The sequence below is a fragment of the Athene cunicularia genome (genome assembly GCF_003259725.1).
Source record: "Athene cunicularia isolate RWA chromosome 1 unlocalized genomic scaffold, athCun1 chr1_part2, whole genome shotgun sequence".
Lineage (NCBI taxonomy): Eukaryota > Metazoa > Chordata > Aves > Strigiformes > Strigidae > Athene > Athene cunicularia.
Genome location: NW_020799092.1, coordinates 32,765,200 through 32,792,614, shown reverse-complemented (window position 1 = coordinate 32,792,614; position 27,415 = coordinate 32,765,200). Strand labels below are relative to the sequence as shown.

Sequence of the window (27,415 nt, the reverse complement as noted above, 5' to 3'; positions counted from 1 at the left end):
CCCCCCCCCAATTATCTGGCTCATTTACAAAGTGAAAACAAACATTTCCTAAATCCCTAGGAAAATAAAAAATTCGAAGTATTCTCAAGTTCCACAAAATCACTGATTATTGTTTAAAACTTTTAATTTTACTTAAAAGTAAAAAATTATAGAAAAGCAATGATACCTTGGCTTTTCAGAACAAAAAATCTGACTAGTGTCTCATATATATGGAATATGATAGTGACATCAAATCTACTTTTTCTCTAGAGAAAAAATTTGTTCCACTTTATATCTTTAAAGATTTGATTCACTCAATATTTTTTTTTTCATGAATGAATTAAACTAAGGTAAAGTGGCACCAGATAACCTCAGGCAGCACCAACCCTCAGCAATACTACTTGAGCTGATGTGCACTCCTGGTCTTATGGGGAAGGATACCAGTTCACTGCACAGTTCCCCAACCCTTCTCTTTCCCCCAACCTTATGTTTGTATTTGGCTCTATGGCATGGGCTGATAATGTTGCATACTCGTAAAACTAGTTCCTGCACTTGTAAATACAAATAATATTTCAACTAGTATAAAAACCATATATAGGTATGCACTAAAACTTCATTTTCTTCCTATTTTTTTGTGATGCATACTGTGCTGCATCTTCAGGGGTTTGAGCCTTTAATTCTGGATCATTTGATACAACAAACTTAATAAACAGACCCAAGATAAACACACAAATGGAAGCTGATCCCTTTACAATTAAAAAAGGGCTATTTAAGTCATATAGTACAGAGGAATAAAATACTTCAGCCACCATTTGGGAAAGAAACATCGTGTTAAAGACATGCAAATATCACACCTATGGTTCAATTTTTACTAACCATAGTTGCAGCAACCCCTAAGTTTATCAGAGCACAAGGTGCAAAAACAGCAGCTGGTTTTTCTCCCCTTGTAGAGGAAGAAGGGCTGTGAAACCCCACGAGTACCTTGGGGGTCACAGAGGAAGTTTGGGATAAGGCTCAGCTCATGGCCCCTCCAGCTGTCAGATCCACCTCTTGAACCAAACCCAGCAATCTCTTCTCCCTGGACAGACAGGTCACTGCTGATGCCCATAGTGAGATCCTTCAGCCAAAATTAAAAATGGAAGGGAAGGGAGGAATCTTCTACACCTTTCTAGCCCTTTTCTAGCTCTTTACCTTGTCAAGATCTTAAATCCTTTATTATCAATGGTAAACAAGGAGACTGATAAACCCTCCTTTTGGACCAGCTGGTGGCTAACCAGCAGCACCCAACCAGGCACTGCACTGTTGCACCAGCCAATTCTACTTGTGACTTGCTGATGCTACCACACAACAGGAGCTCGACTCAGCAGGATCCTCCTCCTTCCAGATCATGCAGAAACCTCACTAGCTATAGAAAATAAGAGGTTGAAATGTAAATTACTACCCACCTGTGACTCAAACAAACAAAAAATCAAAAGGCTCACGTCCCAAGCTGGTACTGCTGTCCTGTAGCACAGGAAAAAACATTTGGCAATGTATGTATCGCCAAGTTGTTTATTACTGAATCACAATCACATCCATACATATCCTGAGCAATCTGTTGCTAGGTGCTGATTTATTTGATAACTTAGAACATTTTTCCAGAAAGAAATGCTGGACCTGAAGGTTTTGTTGTTATTTTGTTCAAATGAAGCAACAGTGCCTGAAAAAACTTGCATGCTTCTTCAGCAAAGGTAGGCAAAAAATAACTCTGTTTGCATTGTGGCAGACTTTGAAATCACATCGAACAACAACTGTGAAGCAGCCTCTTTTGAATTGCAAGAGCAGGTGTAAAGAATTATTTAACCTTATGCTCTGGAGGTGAGATTATATCCACAACTTGGAGAGACTGGTTCAGAAACAACCCTAATCAACAAATCTTTCACAAGATGTATATTGTTCAACATAAAATAAATCTTTGAACTGGGTGATCTTGGGAGATTTATTCTATCATACTTTCGGTCCTGCAATTTTGCGTCATCAAAGTGAAATTCTAGACTCTAAAGACTAGTTTTAGTCTTAGCTAAATGTAAACAGATCTTCTTCCATTTCTGTAGATTGTTTTATGGTTAAGGATGTCAAAATATGCTGCAGAGTCCATTAAATGGCATTGTTTTCTTAAGGGGAGGGGGAGCAAATGATACACAGAAAACTGCAATGACCCCCAAGAAGACACAGAGAGGTCACATTTAGAAAAGACCCACTGCAAGCCCTGTGCCTTCCTTATCAGGCTGCTCTGCAGACTGGAGGCTTTCAGAGCACTGGCCCCTCTTCAGGGTCTAAATCAAGACATGGGGAATGTGTTCCTTTTGATGAAGCAGGCTTGTGGCTGGTGAGACTACATGCAAGCTAAGGTTTAACAAATGCCTCCCAAAGGCTGTTCACGCTGGCGTCCTCTCGCAGCCCTGGGTAGCCGGTGTTCCCCCAAGTGCCTCCCTCCCAGCCATGGGATGGCAGGACATGGCAGTGGAGAAGCCCACTGGAAACGAATTTGGCATGTGCTCTTCAGCAGGGGACCCCCATGCTGAAGAACCATGCGGTGCGGCATGGCAGGCACTGGACACACACAATACGTGCGGTGGGTTCATGTCGCTCTGCACCTGGGGCTGGTGGGCATCAGCACAATTACCCGCACAGCTTCAGCTTTCTCCATGGCTGGCTGGCTGAGTGACACAGGCTCAGCGGTGGCTGATCCTAGGTATGGTCCTCTGTAAGCGAGAGCCGAGTATCAGACAAAACCAGGGCCCAAACCTTCACTAAATACTGGGAAAAATATAGAGCCAGGCTCAAACCTCACAGCCTCATGCTGCTGGTAAGGGGATGGATCTGAATTTCTTAGTCACACAACCTTGGCACTGAAGGTCTCAATATGGATCTGAAGCAACCATAGCTAAAATTGCCATAAGAATACAGTAAAATCCCACTGCTAAATCCAGAGAACAACACTGCATTTCTCAATAAGAACCTCTGTTTTATTCTGTGCTACTGGATAAGCCTTTGAGGAAGAATAAAACAAATATTTGTTACCTTACAAATTTCAAGGCAAAATCTACGCATAGCTACAGCTCCCTTCCACTCTAGCTCTTCTGAAAAGGAGAGGGTTACAGTGAATGAAGTTACTTTCTAGTCCCCCTTTATAAACACATCACAAAGGTTTCTCAGTCTGTGCATCTTTATCATTTTGTCAAATAAATGTGATTTTGTTATTTTTACAAAATTAATAAAGTATGAGTTTACAAGTTCATGACATTTTAAAATTAAAATCTGTATTCACATCTCTTTGGACATCACCTGAAAATGGACCCAGCAAGTGCCCATAAGCAACATGGTGAGCCCAGGTGAGCTAGACACATGGCAAGAGCCTGAGCAAATGAACCTTTCTGAAAGTCAAAATACAGCACCTGCCTGAATTGACTATAGCTGATAGAGACACAACTGTCCCCCTCCACAAGTTTCCCAATATTCCAGCTTCATTTGAAAGCCCCATAGTCTTAGAAAACACCATCCTGCCAAGCTGAAGGCAGTCTTATGGCAGCCTACATGCAGATCTGAACTTCATTTTTCTCTCTAAGCATGTTAAACCTTACACCGATCCACACGTCTGCCAGCCACAGTGTTCACAGAAAAGCAGAAACAGTGAATCTGTCTCCTGAAGGTCCATGAGGAACCTGGCCATAAGAACACCACAAGCCGTAAGGGGTTAACCAAAAACCACATTAGAGATAACAAAAAATTACTCCATTTGACTTCTGTGGATCTTGAGTAACCAAAAGTTCTTACTGCAATAATATGTCTACATAGAATGTATACTCTATATATCTACAGAAAGTAGAAAGTTGTATTACAGTCTCACATCACAGACTAGTTCTGGTATAAAATCACATTCCTTACCTGAGGGGAGGCAATAACTTTCAGAACAGGTGAAGCAGGACTCATATGTTGTACCTTGCATGGATATTCTACTGATTTACCTGTTTCAAAATTCCATCTAATCATTTGGTCCTCTGAAAAGGCATCAATGAATTTAGCATGTAGGAGTGGCCCCAGAGTCCACTGAAGTCACTGGCTACCTCATGGCTGTCTCTAATCTTTGGATTCGGAGTACAACATCCATTCAAAATCTAAACCTCAGAAAACTGTACAAGAACAAATGGGACTGATCACATTAACAGATGAAAAGTGTGTGGCAGCTTAAAGTCATTTTGTATACGAGGAATTTAGGATATAGGACAAGCCAGGTTCAGTTTCTGCAAGGAGATGGGATTAACCTGGCTCTTGCAGGGAGCCTAGCTCCTAGCATGATCCCTTTCCCTTTTCTTTTTCTCTTGCAGTGATGTGTTGGAAGGATGAACAGAGCAGGAGGCTGAAAGTTCAACTACCCAAAGCTCTCTGTCCTAACCACTCCATCTGAGGCAGTGCCTCAAAGAAAGAAGAAACCAAGTGGAGAGCATTCAAGCAGTAGCATTTACTGCAGTGCTCAGAAAAACAAACTGGAAGACAAAGCATTATGTTGCATTTTAGACCCTAAGCCTGCCACTTCCACCTCATAGGCTGAGCATCTCATCCAGATTCACACTGACATCACACATTGATCCTGCAGCAGGATCCACGCAAGCATGAAGTCCTACATAACACTAATTGCCCCGTGCCCTTTAGCAGCACTACTTTTTCCATACAAATTCTAGCACCTATAATAATTTTCCAGGGGATACACCAAGAGGTGTAACTGAAACAAAATGCCCTCACATGAGAAGCACATATAGAGCACCACTGTCTGCGTTACACACTTAAACACTTTGCACAAATTCTTGTACATTTGTACATTTTTGAGGTAAAAAGGGTAGAGAAAAGCAGCCTGATTCTTTTTATGATACAGACAAAATTTTTCAAAAAACAATCCTCTGTTAAAAATGTGAAAACAATACACAGGCTTCAAATGCATTAAAAGGCAAACAGCATAAAAATAAGCCATGAGTATTTAGAGGCAGATCACAGTTTAGGTGTCACAAACTACAATGTTCTAGCAGATATAAAAAACACTGGCAAGACACGGCATGGTTTTCAGTCTCCTCATCTTGCACAAAGCTGAGAGATTTTCTAATGCAGAGAAATAAAACAATATTGGGCTACAGCCGTGAGATCCTGTATGCAAGTGTAAACAAACCTTCAAGGCTGACAAAGACAGATTCTATAAACCTTTGGATACTGTTGGAGGCAAGTAAAGATTAGTCCATCTTTAAATCCATCCAGGAATACCAAGAGAAGGTTGGAAAACTAGTACGTTGCCGCTTCATACCTGAAACCATAGTTAAGACACCAGGGAACGTTAAATCAAACAACAGTGACAAAAGACTCCTCTTTCTGAGGTAAGAAAAGTAGGGAATGGGTGGGAAAGACAGAAGAAAACCACCAGAAGACTTTTTGTGGAAGAAGAGTCACCAGTGATACTTTGCTGACAATATGAGTCTTGCTATAACTATGAGCCCTCCTGAACTTGGGAGGTCATACAGCCTTGGAAACGGCATCTTCAGAAGCAAATCAAAACCAATTCCTCTACTCATATAATCCTCAATCCTTTATAAATGTTTTCTTTCTGATAGAATCATAGAATCATAAAATCGTTTAGGTTGGAAAACACCTTTAAGATCATCAAGTGCAACCATTAACCTAGCACTGCCAAGCCCACCACTAAACCATGTCCCTAAGTGCCACATCTACACGTCTTTTAAATACCGCCAAGGATGGACAGCCTGTTCCAGTGTTTCACAACCCTTTCAGTGAAGAATTTTTTTCTAATATCCAGTCTAAACCTCCCCTGGCACAACTTGAGGCCATTTCCTCTTGTGCTATTGCTTGTTACTTTGGAGAAAAGACTGACATCCACCTTGCTACAACCTCCTTTCAAGTAGTTGTACAGACCAGTGAGGTCTCCCCTCAGCCTCCTTTCCTTTAGACTAAACAATCCCAGTTCCCTCAGCCACTCCATATAAGACTTGTGCTCTAGATCTTTCACCAGCTTTGTTGTCCTCCTTTGGACACACTCCAGCATAGGAAAACCTGGCATTAAAGAAACTGGCAGAATCTTTGAAAAGCTGCTTTCTTTGTCTCTCAAACTCAGCAACACAAAGTTAAAGGTAAGAAGTATTTTATAAAAATAACCTTCTGTCTCCATAAAATGTGTTTATTAAAAGTCAAACCAGTAACTGCTGTCTCAAAAATACATATAACTAAATTTACACACCTAAAATGCTAACAGCTCAGATTCAACAAAAAAAGCTGTAACAATTACTCCATTAATATCACACATTTCTCAAAAGTCAGCTTTTTTCCTAAAACTTAAACCCCTTTCTTACAAAGAACAGGAGGAGTAGAACTATTCCATTCATCTAATAATGCAGAGTGAGAGTGCAGAAATGCAAGCATATGCATGCTGCTGAACACAGTCAGAACTACATACCTGTGCATCACAGGGTCCTATTTGGCTGAGTAAGGTTCCCATTTACGTCAAGAGAAGCCTGTTGAGCAGGGAGCTCTGGCATCTAGCCCTTGCCATCAGGGAGCCAGGAGCTCCGACATCTAGCATTTGCAATCGGCATACCAGGTTGTCACAGCAGGGTCCACATGGTCACAGGCATATTTAGATATTTCAGAATTTTGTGTGACCTACCATATGTATCTGAAGTAACCAGACTGAAATTACTTACCAGAAACCACTCCAACATTGCAGTTACTTAATTCCCCAGATATATATCATTTTGATATCCAATAGTTTATGTGACACCAATAAATCCATCATGCATCAGAATGAGAATACACCCCATGAACAGATGATGCTGTTGAAAGATTGAGGGCACAGAGGAGCATGGCAAGTGCCCTGTTGGTGAGTTCTCTCATTTAAGATAAACCTTTTTTATAACATACAATCAGTGTTTGATAAAAATTTTTACTACAATGAAAGGGAAATATCGACTATACAGAAATAATGTCAAGCAAAAGAGTAAATCACAGACAGGCCTGCCAAACCAGTATCATGTATTAGAACTGCTATGGGTGCCCCAAGGCAAACCGGCACAGTTCTTTCCATGTGATTTGGAAATACAAAATTCAAGGTAATTGTAAAATTGTTCCAAAATGCACTCACCCTTGGTCAGTGTTCAGCATGGTGCTGGTGTTGAAACTGCCATCAGCAAAGCTGTAACCATCTGTTCCCAGGAAGAACCTGACTCAAGTCTGTGAGTCAAGACATTCAGAAGAAAAGTTTGCAATACTCCTTAAATCATGGAATACCAGTGATGTGAAGGGTTTCAAATGCTCTTACAAGGCAGCTAGTGTAGCATCACCTTAATTTCTGGACTGTTTACTTATACTTTCATACACTGATCATTTAAATTTTTTTCATCTTATATTGGTTGTAATTTCCATACTTTTGACTTGGTTTAGTTAGCCTCGTTCCTTATGGATATCAAAATTCCAGAATCAGTCTGTGTATATGTCTGTAATAAACTTTCAGTGTTGATTTCAGACCAATCAGACAGATACTGGAGATCTCAGATATGATGAGCTCTCTGGTATTTTGTAACACCAGAGTGAGGGAAGGCCAAGGTTTTGATTTTGTGGACAAATCAGTCAAATGAGGCAGTCAGCATGTAGCTGTCAAAATATTTGGCAGAAGAAAGGCTGTATGAGAAAGGATGGGAATTTTATAGGATACATGGTGAGAACAGAAAATAGTACTATAATTTAATTTTTAAAAGTCTATGAATGAAAAGGCTCAAGATGATAGGAAACAGTTTCCACAGTATTCTCTGTAGACACAGGACTTAACATACACATCTTTGTGAACAAGGTAAATTCATAGCAGCTAATATTAATGATGAGATTTTCATTACTAAGCTTTACTGTCTTCCACGATACATGGGACTGCTGCTGGAATTGGAGGGAATTTAGCAGTCATGCTGGGCTGGCCATCTCTGCACAACCCTTGGTAAAGCTGCTGTATAGTGTCTATGTGCTGTATGTGAATAAACTAGTCTAACAGAATCAAAGCCTAGCTAACAGCCCTTAACCTCATTGCAACTGATGGCGGGTCAACACTGAGGACAGCAGCGGTGCTGGTTGTGTAAACTGCACTGAGCAGCAGTGCAGTAACTGCTGAACGTTAGTCCCAGGTGCTCCCACCTCACCCATCCCTGTGTCACTTCTCATTTCAGTTCAAATAGTAATTTCCCCAAGGATTTCCTCTGCATTCAGCAGGGTAGCAAGGAATCCCACCTTCCTTAATTCCACTTCTGGGACTTACACATTGCAGTAGTTGGGAGAAGCTGCTACTTTTAACGGTAGAATTTAATTAAAGTATCCCCAGGATTTTTCCCTGTCATTCCGTGACCCTTCTCTCACAGGCTAGCCAGATTTGCAAACTGTTAAAACTACTGCAGGCTAAAGAGGTCTCCAAGCTGCACCAGTAGCTGTAATTAACACATGAGCATATGACAATATGTAATTGACTTCTTGGGGAATTCAGTGCAACCACACAACCAGGCAGCTCTGACAAGCTTTTGGCATCCAGGCAGCAGCTAGTCCTGCCAGAAGCTGCAACAAGAGCAGGAAGAGACCGAGAAGACCAGTTTCTTCTGCAAGGATTTTTCTAAGATCATCTTCCCTGGGTGCAGGGTCACATCCAGGCCCATGAAACCCACGCTGCTTAGGGATCAGGGATCTAGAAGAGCAACAGGGCTTGCAGAACTTCAGAGTCTTTCCTTCTGCTCTTGGCCAGCTACTGATTATTTACCATGGCGTGAGCGACAGGACCACAAGTGTAGGTATGATGAATATGAACTGCAGCTATCAAGATTATAGATTGTGACATTGGGTTGGAATGCAACATCTCAGCAGAAATGGGAGCCCTAGACAGTAGCTGCACATGCACCTCAGACAGCAGTCTGGGAGCAAAGGACTCAAGGCAGAAGTTTTTGCCCATGTGAGCAATGGGATGGTTAACTGTACAGAGGGAACGGCTCTTCTTTGAGAAGCAGGCTAATAATTACATTTGTTTCTCTGTAATTAGTCATGACAGTGATAGGTATAGGCCATCACTGCCCCCTGTGATCAGAAACACAGAAGGTGGCCATTTAAGAAAGTTAAGAGAGCCCAGCCAGATACACACGATGTTTTGCGTGGGTGACAGGCCACACGTTCCTATTCTGAAATGAACCATAAGGTGGCACTGCTTTGAAACATTCCCTCCGAGTATTTTCCCTGACATTTTCTATACTCCACAAGAACACAAGAGAGTTGTCATTGAAATCAAGTGAATAAAGTCATCCTACAAAAAAACTCAGTGATACAGTGAGAGTTAACATCATTGGTATATGTACTTTTACATATATTATTTATTCTTAAATTGCTAAATTTTGTCCTGAAAAACAAAATGTCTCAGATACTTTTGTTCGAGCACTGCACCTCCTATTTCAAAATGTATATTTGTGTGTGTTAACACACTCCCACTTTATACAACTGTCCTCTGCCATGTAATACCACAAAGATTCTCCTCTTTTTCTGTGACACATTAACAGCCAACAAAGACCCTTCTAAGAAGTAATTTTCTGTTTCACATCTAATGTGCAGCACAGGACTGTCAGGGAAAGCAAGCTTTGCAAGGGGAGTCACAGGGAATGAACAGTGGTTATGGTAAAATGAACTACAGATGTTCACCGTGATTACTGATTTGCTGTTGTAAAACAACACAGTAGAGCTGGCACCACTTTTTAAATGAATGGCAAAAGGGATCTAAAGCCAGCTATAAGAAGGCAGGAGATTGACAGTCTGGGAGAGAATAGTGCAAGACTGTGATTCTTAGCAAATCTCTAACACAAAGAAAAGGACCCTCCTGAATCCCAGATATCCTGTGCACACACAGAGAATTGAGATGCGGGTTGTGTGTCAGTGTACAGCGCCAGTTATTCATAGCACAAGGAAAAGAAATGGGTCAGAAGATAAACACTCACCGACTAAAAAACCTTCTGCAGGGTTGTCATGTAGGAGCGCAACTGCTCTGAAAACAGCAAGGCCATGAGTTCAGGTCTCCCTTGACCTTCTGTATCCAGCTGGTCTCCTGCACTGCAAAGATCTCCTCAGCTTTCAGGCAGCCCTTTACTATGAACATACAAGGTCCTAAACCACTGTTATTTTTGCAGTCTCTACCACAAAGTATGGCTTGCCCACCTCCAGCTACCACATGCTATGCAGAAGAACACATTAGGAACACGTAGCAGTACTATCCAAGCCCAGCCTTAGATATTTTCTTTCTTACAGGTACTTTTGATCTAGCATTACATCCCAGTAGTGACCTTGCATGGGCATCCTTTCAGCCAAGAGATTAAGTGTTCAAAAAGCCAGTGAGATGATGGACAGGCCACAAACCACCTTCCAAATGCACTGTGTGGCGTAATAATGATGCAGTGTCAGCTACAGACTGACATCAGGGCGTGCACTTGCCAGTGAACTGTCCCAGGCCCATCTCAACAGACAAATAATATCCATTCATTCTTGCATCTATCTGTTTGGATTCATCCATTTGTTCTGCCCAAGGAGCAGAAACACACTCATACACAGTCTGGCAGAAGGCAAAGTAGTCAAGTAAAACAACTGGAGAGCCGTCAAAATGGTCCACCCATATCAACATGAGGATGTCCTCATTTACTATAAACTCACTGGTATTTCAAACAGGACAATATGCTAATCCATACCAAGAATTTAAACACAGATCTCTTCAGAGCGTAGTGACTCAGATGATTTTGAGTTGATCCCTACCACTCTGGTAAGGTAGTGTGAAGCTTACTTCTACTGGAGTTGTCTGAAAAACCCTCCATGCATTTAAAAACCAAAAGGCAGAGATAGTGGGAGGCAGAAGGATGGAGGAACTTCTGAACATCAGCATGCAGAGTTAATAAGATTCGATCAGTAAGACTCATATGATGAATTTCAATCTTTTTTATTCCCGCTCTTGAGCATCCAAGATTGTCTTTATTTCAAATATCACCATAGGAGCAGTAATTAATTCAAATGAAGTGGGATTTACTCTAAAAGAGCAAGAAATGTATTCCAAAATATTCTGAGCTCCAAACCTTAACAAAAAGAATACGGCTTTCTCTTTAAAATACAACTCTTGGAGAAAATTAAGACCACTAATATTTTCTGGGGAGTCGGCAAATACACTGTGTGAAAATGGCACATTGGCTCTCCTTGAGAAGCAGGCTATCAAATTCTCCTTTTCTGTCCCTAGTAATAGCTAACTGAAGAGTACCAGTGGCAGTGAGAAGCACTTGGACCTACTTGTCTCTTACAGATCTTTTTCAGCTGGATACTAATAGCAGTTACCAAACTGAAGCCCAAACGTTAAACACTATTACACTCTTTGAATCCAGTACAGAAGCACTTCAATTATCCAAGCCTTGTGTTATCCCAAATGAGGTCATGATTCTTAATGCTTATCATATTGAATATTCCTGCCATTTTCTAAAAGCTTGATTATCAAAATTATCCTTTGTCCCTTGTGGCATATGGGTAATTGAGGTTTATACATTTCAGGCAAAAGAGATTCTGTACCTCATTAAACAGACCCATCTGTATTTCCACAATGCAATTCCTGAACATAATCTGTTCAATTTATATGCTCACAACTGGACAGCATGATTATGCTAACTATAAAGTACACTGGGATTTAAGTCTGAAACTGCTAGAAACCCACAAATCAAGTGGCAGTGCTCCAGCTTTGAAAGCAGATTGATTTTCTGTGCTCTGAATAGGCATGCAAAATGGCACCATTTGTTACGTTATTCAAGCTGTTTAGCTGAACAGCGTTTTACTCATGTCTAATTTACACTGAAACTAACATCAGTTGTTTTTAGCAGGAGAGTCCAGAAGCCAAATCATACACAGCTCAATTAGTTTAAACTAGTACTACAAAAATGTTACATGTGGATAGTAATTCTTAGTCTGTTGTAGCAATGCAGGATACTTAAAAAGAGTGAGCTCAGTATGTGAGTTCACATACCCCATTTTATATATACTGGTGATGGACTATGCAGAACTCCTCAGCACGAACTAATTCCCAGTTCTCAAATGCAGAAGTACACAACAGTACCGATGCATCAGACTCACTAATCACCATTACTAGTATCTGCCTGGCATTCTTAAAAAAAGAAACAAAACCTACGAGAAACACAATCAAAGTCTAGGGGGAAACAACACTCTACTAATCAATCAGCTCATCATCTTGGGACAAGAGCATAGGGAGGTTCGCAACTGCCAAAACATCAAAGGAGCCTGGTTCCCGGGTAGCAGCATGTCCCACCGGTTAACAGAAAAGTTCTCAAAATATAGCATTAGTGAAAATTGGGACATCAGCTTCTGCTCTGTTTTCAGAAAGACAGGTTTACAGGTGATATATGAATTGAATTCAACTCTTGGAGTAAACTGTGTTGCTCTTTCATATCTCATTATCTGAAAAGCATCCTAGCAGGGTAAGATAGCAGAGCGAGACCTGTACACAAAATCCTAGTCACAGGGCAAGGCTGTGCAAAGGCACTGGCTCTGAGGAGGCTTTTGGGAAAGAAGTGGGATTCAGTGAAAGGAGAGGGGGAAGAAAATGTCGTACGTGCCTTGCCCACCGACTGTGGAAAAGACAGCAGCAGAAGGGGACAACAGAGCAGCCATGAGGGAACTGGAAAGAGATACACAAACATCACACAGCAGGAGACAGAGACCAGGGCTAAGGCAAACCAGAGCTGCAGAGCCTGCCAGGGATGTCTGAAAGGACACGGCACTGATGGATGGACCCCAAGGCAACAGCTGTACGACTGAAGGTGGGAGGCAGCATTTGTGGGAGCAACTCCATTGGAAGGAGAGAAGAGGGATGTGCCCACAGAAAATAAAGAGGTTATCATGGAGCAACCCAAGGTACAGAAGAAATGGCCTTTACAGCTTCTGAAACCATGTTACTGCAAACAAACGAACTCAGTCAGCCTTTCTGTGAACAAGTCATGGTATCAGTCTACTGAGCTGTAGAGCTAAGAGCACGCGGGTTGCAATGGGTATCAGAATCAGCAGGGATACAGCTGGTGAGTTTTATGCCATTTAAAATGCCTCATTTGTTTTGTGGATATTTCAGTCTGCAGCAACTTAATTTGGTCAGAAACATAATTATCTGTGTCCTAGTTCTTCACTACACATACATATTTGTCTTACAAGATATTATTCCCAATACATCTCTAGATTTGTTTTACACACACACACACACACACACATATATATATATATATATATAAAAATCCTGAATGATGTTCAGTGACCACCGATCAGAAAACATTAGTGGTACCTGTAAAAGAAGTATGTTACAGTGTTTTAAAATCAATAATAGTGAATAGGCTTTCATTTTTACCTTAACTTTTTATTCATGAAAGAGGATCCTCCTCAAAAAAAGTGATTTTATAGAATTAGTTTACAAACGTCACTCAAAATCCATCATACTGATTTCTATGCTGTAGCGGTTAACGTACTTCCACATGTGCTGCTCTTAACCATAAATCCACCCGTGGGAAGGCAGTCCCAGCTAAGGGTGCCTAGTTTAAATTGAGTTTGGCTCTTTGCAGGATTAAGCCCTATGAAGCAGAAATAGTCTGCAATACAGAGGAGGTCAGAGTAGAGTAGCTCTCTAAGTGAGGCTGCAGATTATATCTTGTGCGGCAGGTTGCCAAGGAGCTGCTAACAGCAGAGAACAAATACAGATGGGAGGAGGTGGATGCAGCAACAGTGGAACTAAACTGAAAAGGCTTTGGCTACAAAGGTTGAGAATAACAGGCAGTAGGAACAGACAAAGCCCAGGATTAGAGAGCCCAGCCAAGGACGCTCCAGCAGAACTAGCAGAAGAGCCCCTGAAGGTCCGAGCAACGCCTCTTCCCTTAGCCAGAGTTTCAGGACCACAGCCCCATCAGGCATCCTCAGCCTGGGGGCACAATCACCCCTCTTCACATATTCTGGAGGCGCTGTCCCTTTCCCTCTCATCCATCCTCCTTTTCAACCTGAGGTATGAGGAAGGAGAAATCACATGAGAAAAGTCTGAAATTGCTAAACAAGCTCTAATCATAAGCCCTATTAAAACGAAAACACTTAGTAAGCTCAGTAACAGATAAAAAAAACCTGACAGCTCTTCCCTGAAGAATCATTCAGCTATTTCAAAGCTGCACTGGTTTCCCAAGCACTAGTTCAGGAACATTTCTTTATTCAGGAGACTACTAATGCATGTGCATACACGAGTGTATGCTTTTACAATGCAGTGTCTTAGACAAATTCTAGTTGTCTTGGATAAGACAGTCATTTAAAACTATTGGTTTTCCCCTTGGCTTCTTTGACAACCCTTACACAAGACATTTTTATCTCTTGTCTTCTCATGTACCATAAGTATATATAATACATCTGTACATCACTTCGTAGTGGTGTTGGGAGGATTCGTTAATGCTTACAAGCACTGTGAAGATGAGAAATCCTACAACCATTAAAGTACATCAAGGCAATAGGTTTTTAATGCACACTCAGCCCTGTGGTATCTCTCCCCTTCCATCACCCCCTATTAGCATCTCTAAAGCTGTTTGACAAAAGCTACCCTGTGCAACTGCCAAACCTGACCACCATATAGGCCCAGGAGACTGAACCAAACACTCAGATGAGTAAAGTTAACAATGCTGACCTTAGGCGCAGCAAAAAATGTTGAGAACACACATATGCTTTCAAAATCCCTACAGAGGCAGTGCCAAGGAAGAAAATGTGCTTATGAAATCAATATGGGCTCCAGAAGCAAGGAACAAATGAATTGATTGTTATTTAGCTTGGGGAAAAGTATAACTTTTTTTCTCATTTAACTGAATGTCATGCTTCCCTCTGGTTTAGTGATTTGTGTCTTTAATTTCTAAATTATATTCTGTCTAGATTTAGTTACCACGGAAAACAGTAAACCCAGCCTGAACTCCTGGGCACTTGTTACAGGCAGGCTACTCAGGAGGTGGCAGTTCAGCACACCAGAACCAGAAATTAAAAACCACCTCCAGCGTGCCCAGTTTTGCTGAGACTCATGACAAGACCGTTTCATTCTTCAGGCAGCTCCTCTTTGCCTCCCTTGTCCCACCCCGTACATGGAGACCTGGTCCACCTGAATCTGGAAACAGTAGCTATCTGGTTGACTTCCCAGCCTGCTCAGGTTCAGATGGTCATTTCTCCTCTGTCCCTGTGTCTGACAGTGACCCACATTCTCATTCAAATTCGCTGGGGTACCACAACTGTGAAACCAGAGCAGGTGGCACAGACTTCAACAAACTCGAGCGACCAGCTCTTGAGGACATACGAGGTGAGGCACAGCCACCCCACCCAGATGGTCGAGATTCAAACTTCACGTGTTTGTTCCCTGAGCATCAGGATCTACCCTGGCTCCACCAGCCATGTACAAAGGAGGCACAAGCACCATTTGCAAGTGCTAATATTCTTATGGTGCCACTGTTGCAGGAGTGCTTCATCTGCCCAGCTTGTCAAAGCAGCAGCTTACCCTCTCTTGACAGTAGTTTAAAAAGTATGCCAAGGCTGACATGTAATTCATGTTGAGTAGTGTTAAAGTAGGTCGGGAAGCGTGCTGGTACTGCCCCGAGCCCACCTGGAGGTCAGCACGGCCGCTGCCTGAGGGCTGCGTGGGGAGAAGGCGGGCAGGGGCAGGCAGCAAGCGAGACAGCCTGTGTGCTCTCGTCCGTGTGTTGCTGAATAACGGGGCCCAGCAGCAAGGAGGAATTTCAAAGCTTTAAAGAACTGGCAAAGAAAATCTGGCCACTTGTACGTCTGAATACTAGTTTGCCACAGGAGACTTCATAAGATTTCTGTGATTCTAGGGAGGATTCTGCCTTTCTTTAACAAAAACATTCTGACATCACCTGTCAGGAATAAATTCAGGCAAAGAAAACAAGACAATATTGAAGTAGAAGGCAGGATCTTGCAAAACATCACAGCTGATTCATCCCTTCCCATCCCTTCCCCCCCATCTCACTCTGGGCACCATGCCGAGAATACATTAACTTAACCTGCCTGGGGATTTACATTAGATTACTATCCACTACCAGTGATTCAGAATTCCTTATTCTCCACCATTGCCTTATTTCTGTAAGGGACGGGCTGAATAAAAGTAACTTCATCTTTAATTATTCCAATTTCTGTGGAGTTTAGCAGCAGAGGTGCTTAGTACAAAAGTCTTGACTACTCACTCTTACCTCTAGAACTGGTACTCCAAAGCTATTAGGATATAAATTTGCTGGCTTTCTCCCAACATGTGTGAATTACCAGAGTATTACATATATAGATACACATTCTTGCCTGCTAAAGCTGAACTCCTGCTTTTTAGGATCTGAAAACAGTAGTTAAAAGAAGTCACCTGTTGTAGGGCTAAGTTAAAAAATCCTCCTGGATAAAAAACCCCTTTTGGATCACACATTAAAAGGAAGAACACTAAATAACAGTCAGGAAACTGTGGCTTCTATTATCATCCAAAGCCAGCAGCATTTTATTCTACATCCCCTCAACTCATTCTGCATAGTTCCTGCAATGACAGCACTCTGGGTTACAAACTAGAAAGCTCTCTGGTTAAAATTCTCCACAGTAATTAAAAAAATCAAACTTTATTCATGTAATATAACACTTACCACTCTGCAGAAGGACCTTTTTCCTGCTCCCTTCCCTCATCAAGGTAGTCTCTGCCTTCCCGTGTGGTTGCTCTGCAAGCCACAAAAGCCCAGTTTGCCTGGACCGGTAGCTGACCTGGCAGCAGCGAGCCGCGGTGAAAGCTGCTCTCTCTGAAAAGTTTTCTTTGTGTTGCAAAGCAGTTCAGAAAAACAACTCAGTCTACCTGAGCTTTCCCACAGCCCGAGCAAGCTTCCTCAGCAAATGGCTGCTCCGATGGTAAGGGAACAGCAGGGGATGGGAACAGGTCGGTCTGGCAGCAGAAGGAAAAAAGCCTCTGAGGCTGGACACAGCTGCTCGGCTGCAGGGATGGGAACGGTTATACCTTTGCTGAGAGAGTATGCAAATAGCAAAAAGTTTAGAAAAGTTGTCCTAATTCTTTTTTACGAAAGGTCAGAGAGAATCCGTTTGTTGCAAAGTCATCACAAGTCTGTACAACCAGCCTGCTTTCAACAACATAAACCAAAATAAGATAAATTTTTTTTTAAAATAGCCCTGCAATCTAACTCAAGAAGACCTGAATAAACTGAATCTAGATGGTAAAAAGCAATGAAAAGAGTATCTCTTCAGGCTTCCTTTATACATAAAAAAGCAAGAAAAAGGATAAAAATCCCCCTTTATTTCTGAGCAAGTCAATATATATCATACATATACTCATTAACTCAAGTAGGCCAGTATGAAAGGACTGCCACTAGAGGATATGTCCTTTTTAAATGGTTAATGGAGTTTTAATTAATTGTGTTACCTGAAAATATATCTTGACAAAAAGCAAGATAATTGAAATGCATTAAAAAGTGTGTTTATTCATCTGCCCAGAAATAAGCTGAAAAAGACAAAAAGACAAAGAGAACCTGTGACAGAACAGTTTTTCGAGCATCTGAAAAGGATGGAGAACTACTGGGAGATCTGCAAATTCAATTACTGCTATGAATAATTATATGCTAGCAAATGTCCAAGATGAACAATAATTAAAAAATAAAAATAAAACCCAGATGTAAATACTAACTCATTTCAAAAGAAGTAGAATATCTGAATCAAACCAGCAAGCATTAATACTGTAGTGTTATTGGAAAAAATGTATATCTTTTCCCCTTCCGGAAAAGATTTTGACTTCCCATTGAGAATAAAGAGCTTTTTTACTAGAGGTTAGTTTTTTCAGGGAAAAATCTTTTCAGCAAAAATATTTTTTCTGCGGTGTTTTTTTTTTTTCTTTTTTTAAATCAAAACCTTATTTTCTATTAAAAACAACTTTGACAAAAATAATATTGGCCAGTGAAGCATTTCCTTTTATAATGGTTTCTGGTATTCAAGGTCAGACTTCACTACATTAAATACAATAGCTTAAGAGCAATTGTTCAGAAGCAGGAAATCAGTGAACAAAGAGACAGTGTCCTCATTTTATAGGTCCTGAAGCAACATGAGATCTCTTAGGGCATGCAGATGTTGTAGCAGGGCAGAAAAGGTGAGCCCTAGCCATTTTTCACTTTACAACTGTAGACCATCAATTATTTTTGGAAATCTTACTTCCTCTTCAATGAGAGAAAAGGTTTCTTCACCAACAACATGCCCAAGACAGACCATAGCTGAAGAACAAAAAATTTACCTTGCAAAATCCCACAAGACGTCAACAGCCCAATGAAGATAGCCTACCTGTTCAACCAAGCCTAAAGCCCAAGCCACTGAGCCACAAGCCCTGCCTCAGGGGAGGCATCATCATACCAAGGACTACAAGTTGGTGCCACTTATCCTCTGAAGATGGAAATTACTCCTCAGGCGTCAAGGAGGAGGTAAGTTGAATGCTTGGTGCTGTTTGCAAACCATCACTGAGGCTTCAGAAAATGGTACACAAACCAGAAATGTGTAACAGTTTCTAACTGAAAAACAATCCATATAGTTTTACCAGGATTAACAGTTCACAATAATATGCTGCTCTGAAATGTTTGGGATACTTGGCCTAGAAGTCCGACCACAAAGCAGTCGAGATGCTACCTCAGTTAGTTGGATATTATAACTTAAGGAGACCTCAGTCCTCATCAAACTACACAGAATCTAACATCAAATGATCTGGTCCATCCAAAAAATACCCAGATTTGCTCAAACTCAGCTGAATTATTTGGAAGAAGGGTGTTACTGTCTGGGGCACTGGATGGACACACCAGCCACATAGTCACCTGAGCAGGACTCGCTGCTTCTCTCAGCGTAAACAGGTGGCCATGGAGACCAAAACACAAACCATCAATGCCAAGTTCTAAATGTACCTCTGCTATGTGGTAAAGCAGCAGACTGAAGAAATCCATTTTTGCACTAATTGCTAACTACTGCAAGAAGGGCTAACAGGAAAAAATAGTCACACATGGCTTACTTGCCAGGAATTCATACCAAGATGAACCTATTAACTCCATCCACCATAGCCATACCCCAAACAATGGAAATTAAAAACCCTTTTCAAATTGCAGTTTTATCACTGGGCAGACCTGGAAATCATCTTTGTTAAAGGAGGCAATTATCTCCTTCCTTTGTCAGTCAGCTCATCTGTACCTTTCTCTTTTCCTTGTCTGGAGAATTTTTTCATATATATATTTTTTAAAGTTAAGATTTTATTTTCTTCTCACCAGGACAATGTTCCAGCAGTGGGGAACATACAGAGGAAAAGATATTAACTGTCCCTTTTTTGTGTCTTTTGTTCTAGAGTCTGCTTTTGTGTCTTTTGTGCTAGAGTCACCTCAGAACATGAGGACAGGGAAATGTTCATCCTGTCACAGGCAAGCTGTTGAGAAATATACAACCAACCACTTTGACCTACTATTGCCCTGAACAGGAGTCATGAATACAAGAAATTACTTTTAAAAAATCCTTCTGTTTTTGGTTCAATGAAGCCAGAATGTTTAAGAGGTCTTAATCTCCCTCTATTTGCTTTTCCACCACTTCAATCTTAAGTTATGCACACATTCTCTGAGATGATATAAAACATTTCTCAGCTGACCTGCCTAATCAACAGTATGAATCTAATAGGTTCAATATCTCACAACCAACCTCAGGAGAAGCTCGGCTGTGTGGTGCTGGACTGTAAGGAGCTTACTTGCTTGCATTAAATCCATGCCTGTATCTTGGCTGAAACAGCGGCCAACAGTGGATGCCTTGGGATGACGCTCACAACCAGCAGAATCATGCAATGCTGACCCCCAGAACACTTCCCAGCCGTTAGCAAACTGCAGGTCAAGGTCTTTCTGAGCCTTTCTACAACACATGTGGGACAACCAGATGCTCAGGCCCAGTCAGCATGGGTCTATGAAAGGCAGGTCCTGCCTGACAAACCTGATCTCCTTCTACGGCAGGGCAACCTGCTTATTGGATGAGAGAAAGGCTGTGGATGTTGTTTACCTTGACTTTAGCAAGGCCTTTGACATCGTTTCCCACAGCATTCTTCTGGCGCAAGTGGCTGCTCGAGGCTTGGATGGGCACACACTTCACTGTGTAAAAAACTGGCTGGATGGCCGGGCCCAAAGAGTTGTGGTGAACAGTTAAATCCAGTTGGCGGCCGGTCACGAGTGGTGTCCCCCAGGGTTGGGTTTTGGGGCCACTCCTGTTTAACATCTTTACTGATGATCTAGATGAGGGGATCGAGTGCACCCTCAGTCAGTTTGCAGATGACCCCAAGTTGGGTGGGAGTGTTGATCTGCTCGAGGGTAGGGAGGCTCTGCAGAGAGACCTGGACAGGCTGGAGCCATGGGCTGAGGCCAACTGGAGGAGTTTCAATAAGGCCAAATTCCGGGGGCTGCCCTTGGGCCACAACAACCCCCAGCAGCGCTACAGGCTTGGGGAGGAGTGGCTGGAGAGCTGCCAGTCAGAGAGGGACCTGGGGATGCTGATTGACAGCCGGCTGAACAGGAGCCAGCAGTGTGCCCAGGGGGCCAAGAAGGCCAATGGCATCCTGGCTTGTGTCAGCAATAGCGTGGCCAGCAGGGACAGGGAAGGGATCTTACCCCTGTACTCGGCACTGGTGAGGCCGCACCTCGATTCCCGTGTTCAGTTTTGGGCCCCTCACTACAAAAAGGACATTGAATGACTCGAGTGTGTCCAGAGAAGGGCAACGAAGCTGGTGCAGGGTCTGGAGCACAGGTCGTACGGGGAGCGGCTGAGGGAACTGGGGGTGTTTAGTCTGGAGAAGAGGAGGCTGAGGACCTCATCGCCCTCTATAGCTCCCTGAAAGGAGGTTGCAGAGAGCTGGGGATGAGCCTCTTTAACAAAGTAACAAGTGACAGGACAAGAGGGAATGGCCTCAAGTTGCACCAGGGAAGGTTTAGACTAGATATTAGGAAGCATTTCTTTACAGAATGGGTTGTTGGGCATTGGAATGGGCTGTCCAGGGAGGTGGTGGAGTCCCCATCCCTGGAGGTGTTTAAGAGTTGGGCTCACATAGTGCTGAGGGATCTGGTGTAGTTGAGACTGGTCAGTGTGAGGTTAATGGTTGGACTAGGTGATCTTCAAGGTCTTTTCCAACTTTGATGATTCTGTGATTCTGTGAGCCAGAGGTGTTTTGTACTCAAGGACTTCTGAAGTATTCTTCCTGACTTTACCTGCTTGTTTTTTGGATCCATGGAACCTCATGTTCCCCACATTGCCCAATGGCAAGGAGTTGCACAGGAGAGCACATCCTTCTGCTCTGAACCTGGGGCCTGACGGTTTCCTTTGATGGCCCCAGTTCTGCTGACAGAGATAATGAACAATTGGTCTCTTCCTAATTCTTTCTCCCCATGCCATTTACACCTTGCTCTCCTCTCTGCTTACCAACGGAGGTGGCAGATAAAAATACAACCAGTAAGAGAGACACTTGAAAGTACATCAGCTATTTAAATCCAGTTTTCAAAAGTGAACCCAGGGACTTGATACACAAAGCTTACTGATTTTCCATGATATTTTGGCTTCTTACTGCCCAGCTTCAAAGAACTTTACTCTAGAATCTTACAAAAATAAATTTTAGGACAGAGATTTTAAATAGATGGTAGATATATTTGAGACAGTCCATCAACATTTATTTATACCACAGTTGTACTTCCAACTTAAGATCTCTGAAACTGCAGAAATACCAGGCTACCTTTTAAGCAACCTAGTTTGCGCTGCAGAGCAGAATGAATTGCTCTTCCATCATCTATTGCCTGCCACAGCACACACCACCACCAAGTCTGAAGCTTCATTTCCTTTGGTACCCTTTATTGCCTTGCTACTGTTTCAAGTCTTTTCATGCATTGGGAAATTTCGGCCCTGTTTCTCTCTGTATTTGTATCATAGGTACTATCGGCAGAGATGGATCCTACTGCTAATCAGCTGAGTCACAGAAAAAAAAAAAACAGCAGAAGCAGTGATGGAAAAGATGAATTCTTCAGCAAATAGGAGTGCTTGAGGTAAAGGCAGAAAATCCTCTTTAGTTCTTCAAAACCAACGCTGATGTCCCACCGAAATCCTCACTTGCATATCATGTAATCTTTTAGGCACTGAAACGCCTCCAGGCACCTAAATTCACTAAAAATCCACTAAAACCCTCTTAAACCCACCCTGTTGGAGAACGGCTTGCAGAGAGCAAGGCCATAGCTCCCTGCAGAAGCTGGTCACAGCCACCTGAGGTAAACAGAGGAAAAAACCCAGCGTACATTGATGATAACAAGGACTGTTGTGAGAACAAGGAGATAAGTTGGGGCGCATTATGACCTTGGGGGTGAGAGGAGAACAGCCCTGGGAGGGAAGCAGGTTCACAGCAAGAAAGATGTTTATGCATACCAGAGATGCCACGAGGGGCTGGGATATTATAATGTGACCTTTTGGATGTACCCAATGGCTGAGATATTATAATGTAGCTTTTTTAATGTATCCAATAGAGTTACAAGTAGTGTATTGTAGAATGCTTATATAAGGTGTGATTTTTTTCAATAAAGTTGAAGCTTGCTCTGTCATTCACATTGAATCGGCTGCTTGCTTCCTCCGCCCGCCGCACCACCCCAGTCACAGACCACTCAAGCTATAGCAGCAATCTCTGACTGCCTGTCTGTCATGTTTCTAGAGAAGGCCGAAGACCCCTATTCAAATCCCCACTCTGCTGTCTTTGGAACAAGGATTTATTTGGTGCTCCCTCATGCCAGGGTGGCCTGTGTGTTAGTTAAATTGCCTGCACATTAGCTCAGCTAAATCTAATGCTTAAGTTATCTGTTGTCATGGATTTAACTGGCAACACATTTTATGTTCCCCGAGGGTAGCCAAAATAGTAGAGCCTCTAAAATAGCTGAATAAGGAAAAATCTCATTATTACCTCAACCCTGAAATGTAGTCTTCAACTGACAGTGCTATATACTATTTGAACACAATCTCTGAGCAACTAAAAATACCAAAGGGGCATTTTTTTTCCCCAGCAGAACTATGGTGCCACCCACTCCCATTATCCCAAACTGTCCCAGTATGTGCAGTTTTGCCCAACAAGTTTTAAAGACCAGAAAATGACAGCTTGGTTAAAAATAAAGCTTTCACTCTGCTCAAACATCTGGTGAATAAAATTTATAGCAAGATGTAGCGCTGCTCTGTACCTGTGAAGGTATATATGTCTTTCCTAACTACTGCATGAATTAAACAGAGCATTACCAAGCAAGGCTCTTTCCTTTTCCTCCTCATTTGTACCAACAAAAGTAGCTACTGATTACTGAGCATCAGAGCCAAAAAACACTAAGAACATTAAATGATATATAATAAAAACAGAAGTAGCACACAATTTCATCTTCAATACACACTTTACTATAGTCCAGTCTGGATTTTCAGTACGTTTTGCCCATACTAATTTCTTCTTTTTGTTGTCCCTAAATACTAATTTCTTGCTGATGTGTTTTATTTCCATTAATTTCCAAGTATGGGTATGTCTTGCCTGAAGAAATAACTCCACCAGTATTTGACATACCAATTTGCTTTCCCTAACAAAAATGAACAAGATACACAGAGCTGACATTCAAAAAGATAATAAAAGCAGATACAAATTAGAATTTCTATCTCAATATACTTCAGTGATCTGGTGAAAGACTGTCAAGGCTGAATAAATCAGCTCCCAATACAGTCAGTTAAGACTGATAGATCATCTAGCAAGAGAACCTGAGAAAGGCAAGTCCAAAGAGACAAGAATGCTGAGGCTTCGAGAACCATTGCCCAGAAATATAGTCTCTCCTCTCCTAACTCTGTAACCGCCTTTCTGAAATGTCTAATAGACAGCTTGTCTCTATTAACCTGGATGCAAATCTATTTTAGTTGAATGACCAGGGAGGGGGAAGGGTATGTAAAAACAGAAAAAAATCCTCAGGGATTTCTTCCTGCCTATATATGCATTAGTATTTTCTTACTAATAAGAATCTGAGTAAAAAATGAGTGGCATAGGGAAGAAAAAGAAGTGGATCTTTCACCTGGAATGAGATCAAGGGGACCAGCCTCGGCTGACGTTAGCTATACATCCAGCTGCAGCACGTAGGTACTACGCAATGGCATTCTTAAAAACATGTTTTCATACAAGCAAGAAAGTACTTGGAAATGCCTCTCATCTTTAACTATTTTGAACAGCTTGAAGAGGGAGGAAAAAGCAGTGGTGGCCAGGAAATGCTGTACATACAACCATCATGTTTCTCAAGTCTGAAAAGAGAGTGTGTACAGACAAGAAAGGGAGGCACGCTCTCTGGAAGGATGAAACTCCTGCAAAGCATCTCGAAAACAGCGTTAGGATAATTAGGAAACCTCAACCTCACTAGTACTCAGAAGATTTTAGAAAGCATTCCTTTCACGAAGAACAGGTTGGACATATGTAGCTGGAGGGGCCAGGAGGAGCTGGGCTGGGGGACAGGCAGAGAAGTCTAAACTGGTCCCTGTCAGGAACACTGGGTAAGAGCTGCTGAGCTAGGTTCCAGGTTCAGCAGAGAGCCCTGAAAGCAGCAGGCTAGCAGTACCTTGCTACTGTCTGTCCTTCCCCGTGGTGGTCTCTTTTCCATACGGCACAGCCCCGATGCATGCAGCCCAGACCTCGCTTAGCCTGAGCTGCTCTGCTTCCCTCCACGGACTACAGCGGGGACCTGAGGAACACATGGAGGGTCATCTGCCTAAGATGTGCCTCTGCACTGGTGAGGAAAAGTGCTGTTGCACAGAGCATCACTGTGTCACTCCTGAAGCCACAGGACGGCCAGCGCCTGCGTACTAGTCTGGCTTCAGGTCACTGCTGGCTGAAGGACTTCACTCTGTTTCAGTGACTGAAGCACAGGGAGCAGGCAAGGCTCCTCGGAGAGATCAGCTCACCTGAGGAGCCAAGGGGTCAGCTTAGGGAAAGCCCACCTCACACACACACAGCTCAGCAGCAGTTCCACCAAGACACTCAGATTTCACTGATTCCACCTATCCTCACAGGTCAATTTTTGCAATGTTACAGTTGAAATTCAGTACAATCCCAAAAGAAAGGGCAAGGACATTATTTCATCTGTCTCTGGCAACAAAACCCAGGTTTTCACTATGCTTCTGAGATATCCAAAACAACTCTTGTACTTATTGCTCCTTTATGAGTGCAGATGGCACTGGAAAACTTGATCCAAGTGGAAAGTGTGGATTTAAACACTGAGCTGTTGACCCATACTAAACCCTGGGCAGGCATTTCAGTTTTCTCAGTGGCCCAGCCCCCTCCAGCTTAATTTATTTTTGAAGCAATCAATGAAACATCAACTGCACTGAGGGACAGCGAAGCCAGAGATGTCCTGAATGTTAGTCTTCCTCTTGCTGGCCACAAAATCAAGACACAGACAGAAAAATAGAAACCCAGGGGCTTCTCCCTACTTTGTCCCCCCTTCCTGACAGATATAGAAGCAAAAATGGGATGCTAAGTAACAAATGGTAGAAAATCCTCTGGAACAGTAGAGAATGAGGAAGAGACAAAGCAATCTACACTGAGGTTTCATACTCCTGCCTAAAGAGCCATGGCATGAAATTGATTTTAACTGTTGGTTGCCCACATGACAACTGTTCTTCCAAGACATGCTAAGGACCTGAATCATGAACTCAGTGAGGAAGGTTCTCCAGTGGGATGCCTGAAGTAGGATCAGGGCACTCATGATCCAGAGTGAGGGCTGCAATTGTGTTTCTTTTTATTTCTTTCTCCTTTTGCCTAAAAGGAGATTCCCTTTCTCAGACAGTTCTTCATGCAGCTTTCATTAGCCCTGACGTGTTGCCTAAGAATTAGGGATTGCAAATTTTATCATTTTTTAAGCTAAAGTTTGCTTAGTTCAACTTGTCTCGGTACTGCTCTAGTTTTGGTGGTATAGCAGAGGAATTTAGCACAGGTGCTCTATAATTCACACAGAGGTCAGTCTGCAATGGATGGCTCATAAATGTGGAGCACAGAACAGACTGCCAGCGTAGACCAGCCCTAAAGCCATGATTCAGCCCTTGGGCAGCCGCAGAATTGGGTATGAAAAAGAAACAAGGCTCAAATACCTTGTATTCACAATCCCCAAGGTCATTCTGACCTTTAATAAATCCTTGATTTCAAATCTTGACTATCTCTGCACTCCCCCTCCTTGTAAGAAAAGAAGTATGACAGATAGTGGAAGAAGGTAAGATAGAAATGAAGCATTTGCTCCACGTTCTTCACAATGCAAGGATAGAATTAATCAGCTTTCTCTTACACAGCCTGTCCAAACTGTTTAACAACTACATAATAATTAACACTAACAGTATAAAATAATGCTCTGGGAATATTTGTAAAAACAGATTAGCAATGTCAGGCTTTAGAAGCCTGGCTAAATGGAGGGTTCCTCTCCAGAACAAAGGGAAATCCTAAATCATCTTGTTTGTTCTGCGCCGCTTGGGCTCTGCCAAGCCAAGTACAAGCCATCGGAACCCAGATGAATGGCTCAGAAGTGCAAAAGTGGACCTCAGGCTCCAACCACCTCACTCACCATGCAGCAAGGCTAGAGATTCCTCATGCCTTTTTTCACAAATTTGGAGGGATGTCTTGCTACTCCAGTTGTCTGAACTACTGCACACTTAGGCTAGTGGGCCTAAAGCTGTAACAACAAAATTTGGGAAGATAACACAAAATGAGAGCAAGACAGGAACAACAGCGGGACAAGAAGCCTGAGCAGTTACACGATTCATTCTTTGGTAACACTCCTTTTTTCCACTGGTACTTTCCTGTTACAAACAGCTTCCAGCAATGATGGGAAGCAGCTCGGTCCACCTGAAAGGAAAGCCTGCCTTGCGGAAGGAGCACTGAAAACTGTGATAGGAGCTGGACGGTCTGTATGCACCCCCTCTTACGTCAGGGAAGGATTCCTATCGACCCGAGCAGCTTTTGGTCGCGGCTTCGAAGTGGGCTCCGGTGGTGCTGTGCAGCCGCCTTCCGCTCGGCTCAGACATTCAGGTTGTTTTTCTAAAGCTTTTGGCAGCGCCTTCACCAGCCACGAGAGACTCGCATTCGCCTTCCCACGGCCCCATGGGCGCCGCTGCCGAAAGCACAAACGAAGCCGTTCCACGCGCCGAGCCCTCTCCCTGCCCGAGATTCCACCGCGAGGGAACCGGCCGCTGCCGCGCAAGAACAATGGGGCGGCGGGCAGGGAGGCTTCGCTCCCACAGC

General features: G+C 42.6%; 1 protein-coding gene across 1 annotated transcript in view; it reads right to left on the bottom strand.

The window, feature by feature from the left end:
* TMCC3 (transmembrane and coiled-coil domain family 3) overlaps nucleotides 1–16,836 on the bottom strand; it is a 131,432-nt gene extending 114,596 nt beyond the window's left edge. Inside the window, exon 1 of the mRNA XM_026868672.1 lies at nucleotides 16,746–16,836. The gene's annotated coding sequence lies outside the window, so the exon portion shown is untranslated. The remainder of the gene's footprint in view (nucleotides 1–16,745) is intronic.
* Between the last annotated feature and the right edge of the window lie 10,579 nt (nucleotides 16,837–27,415).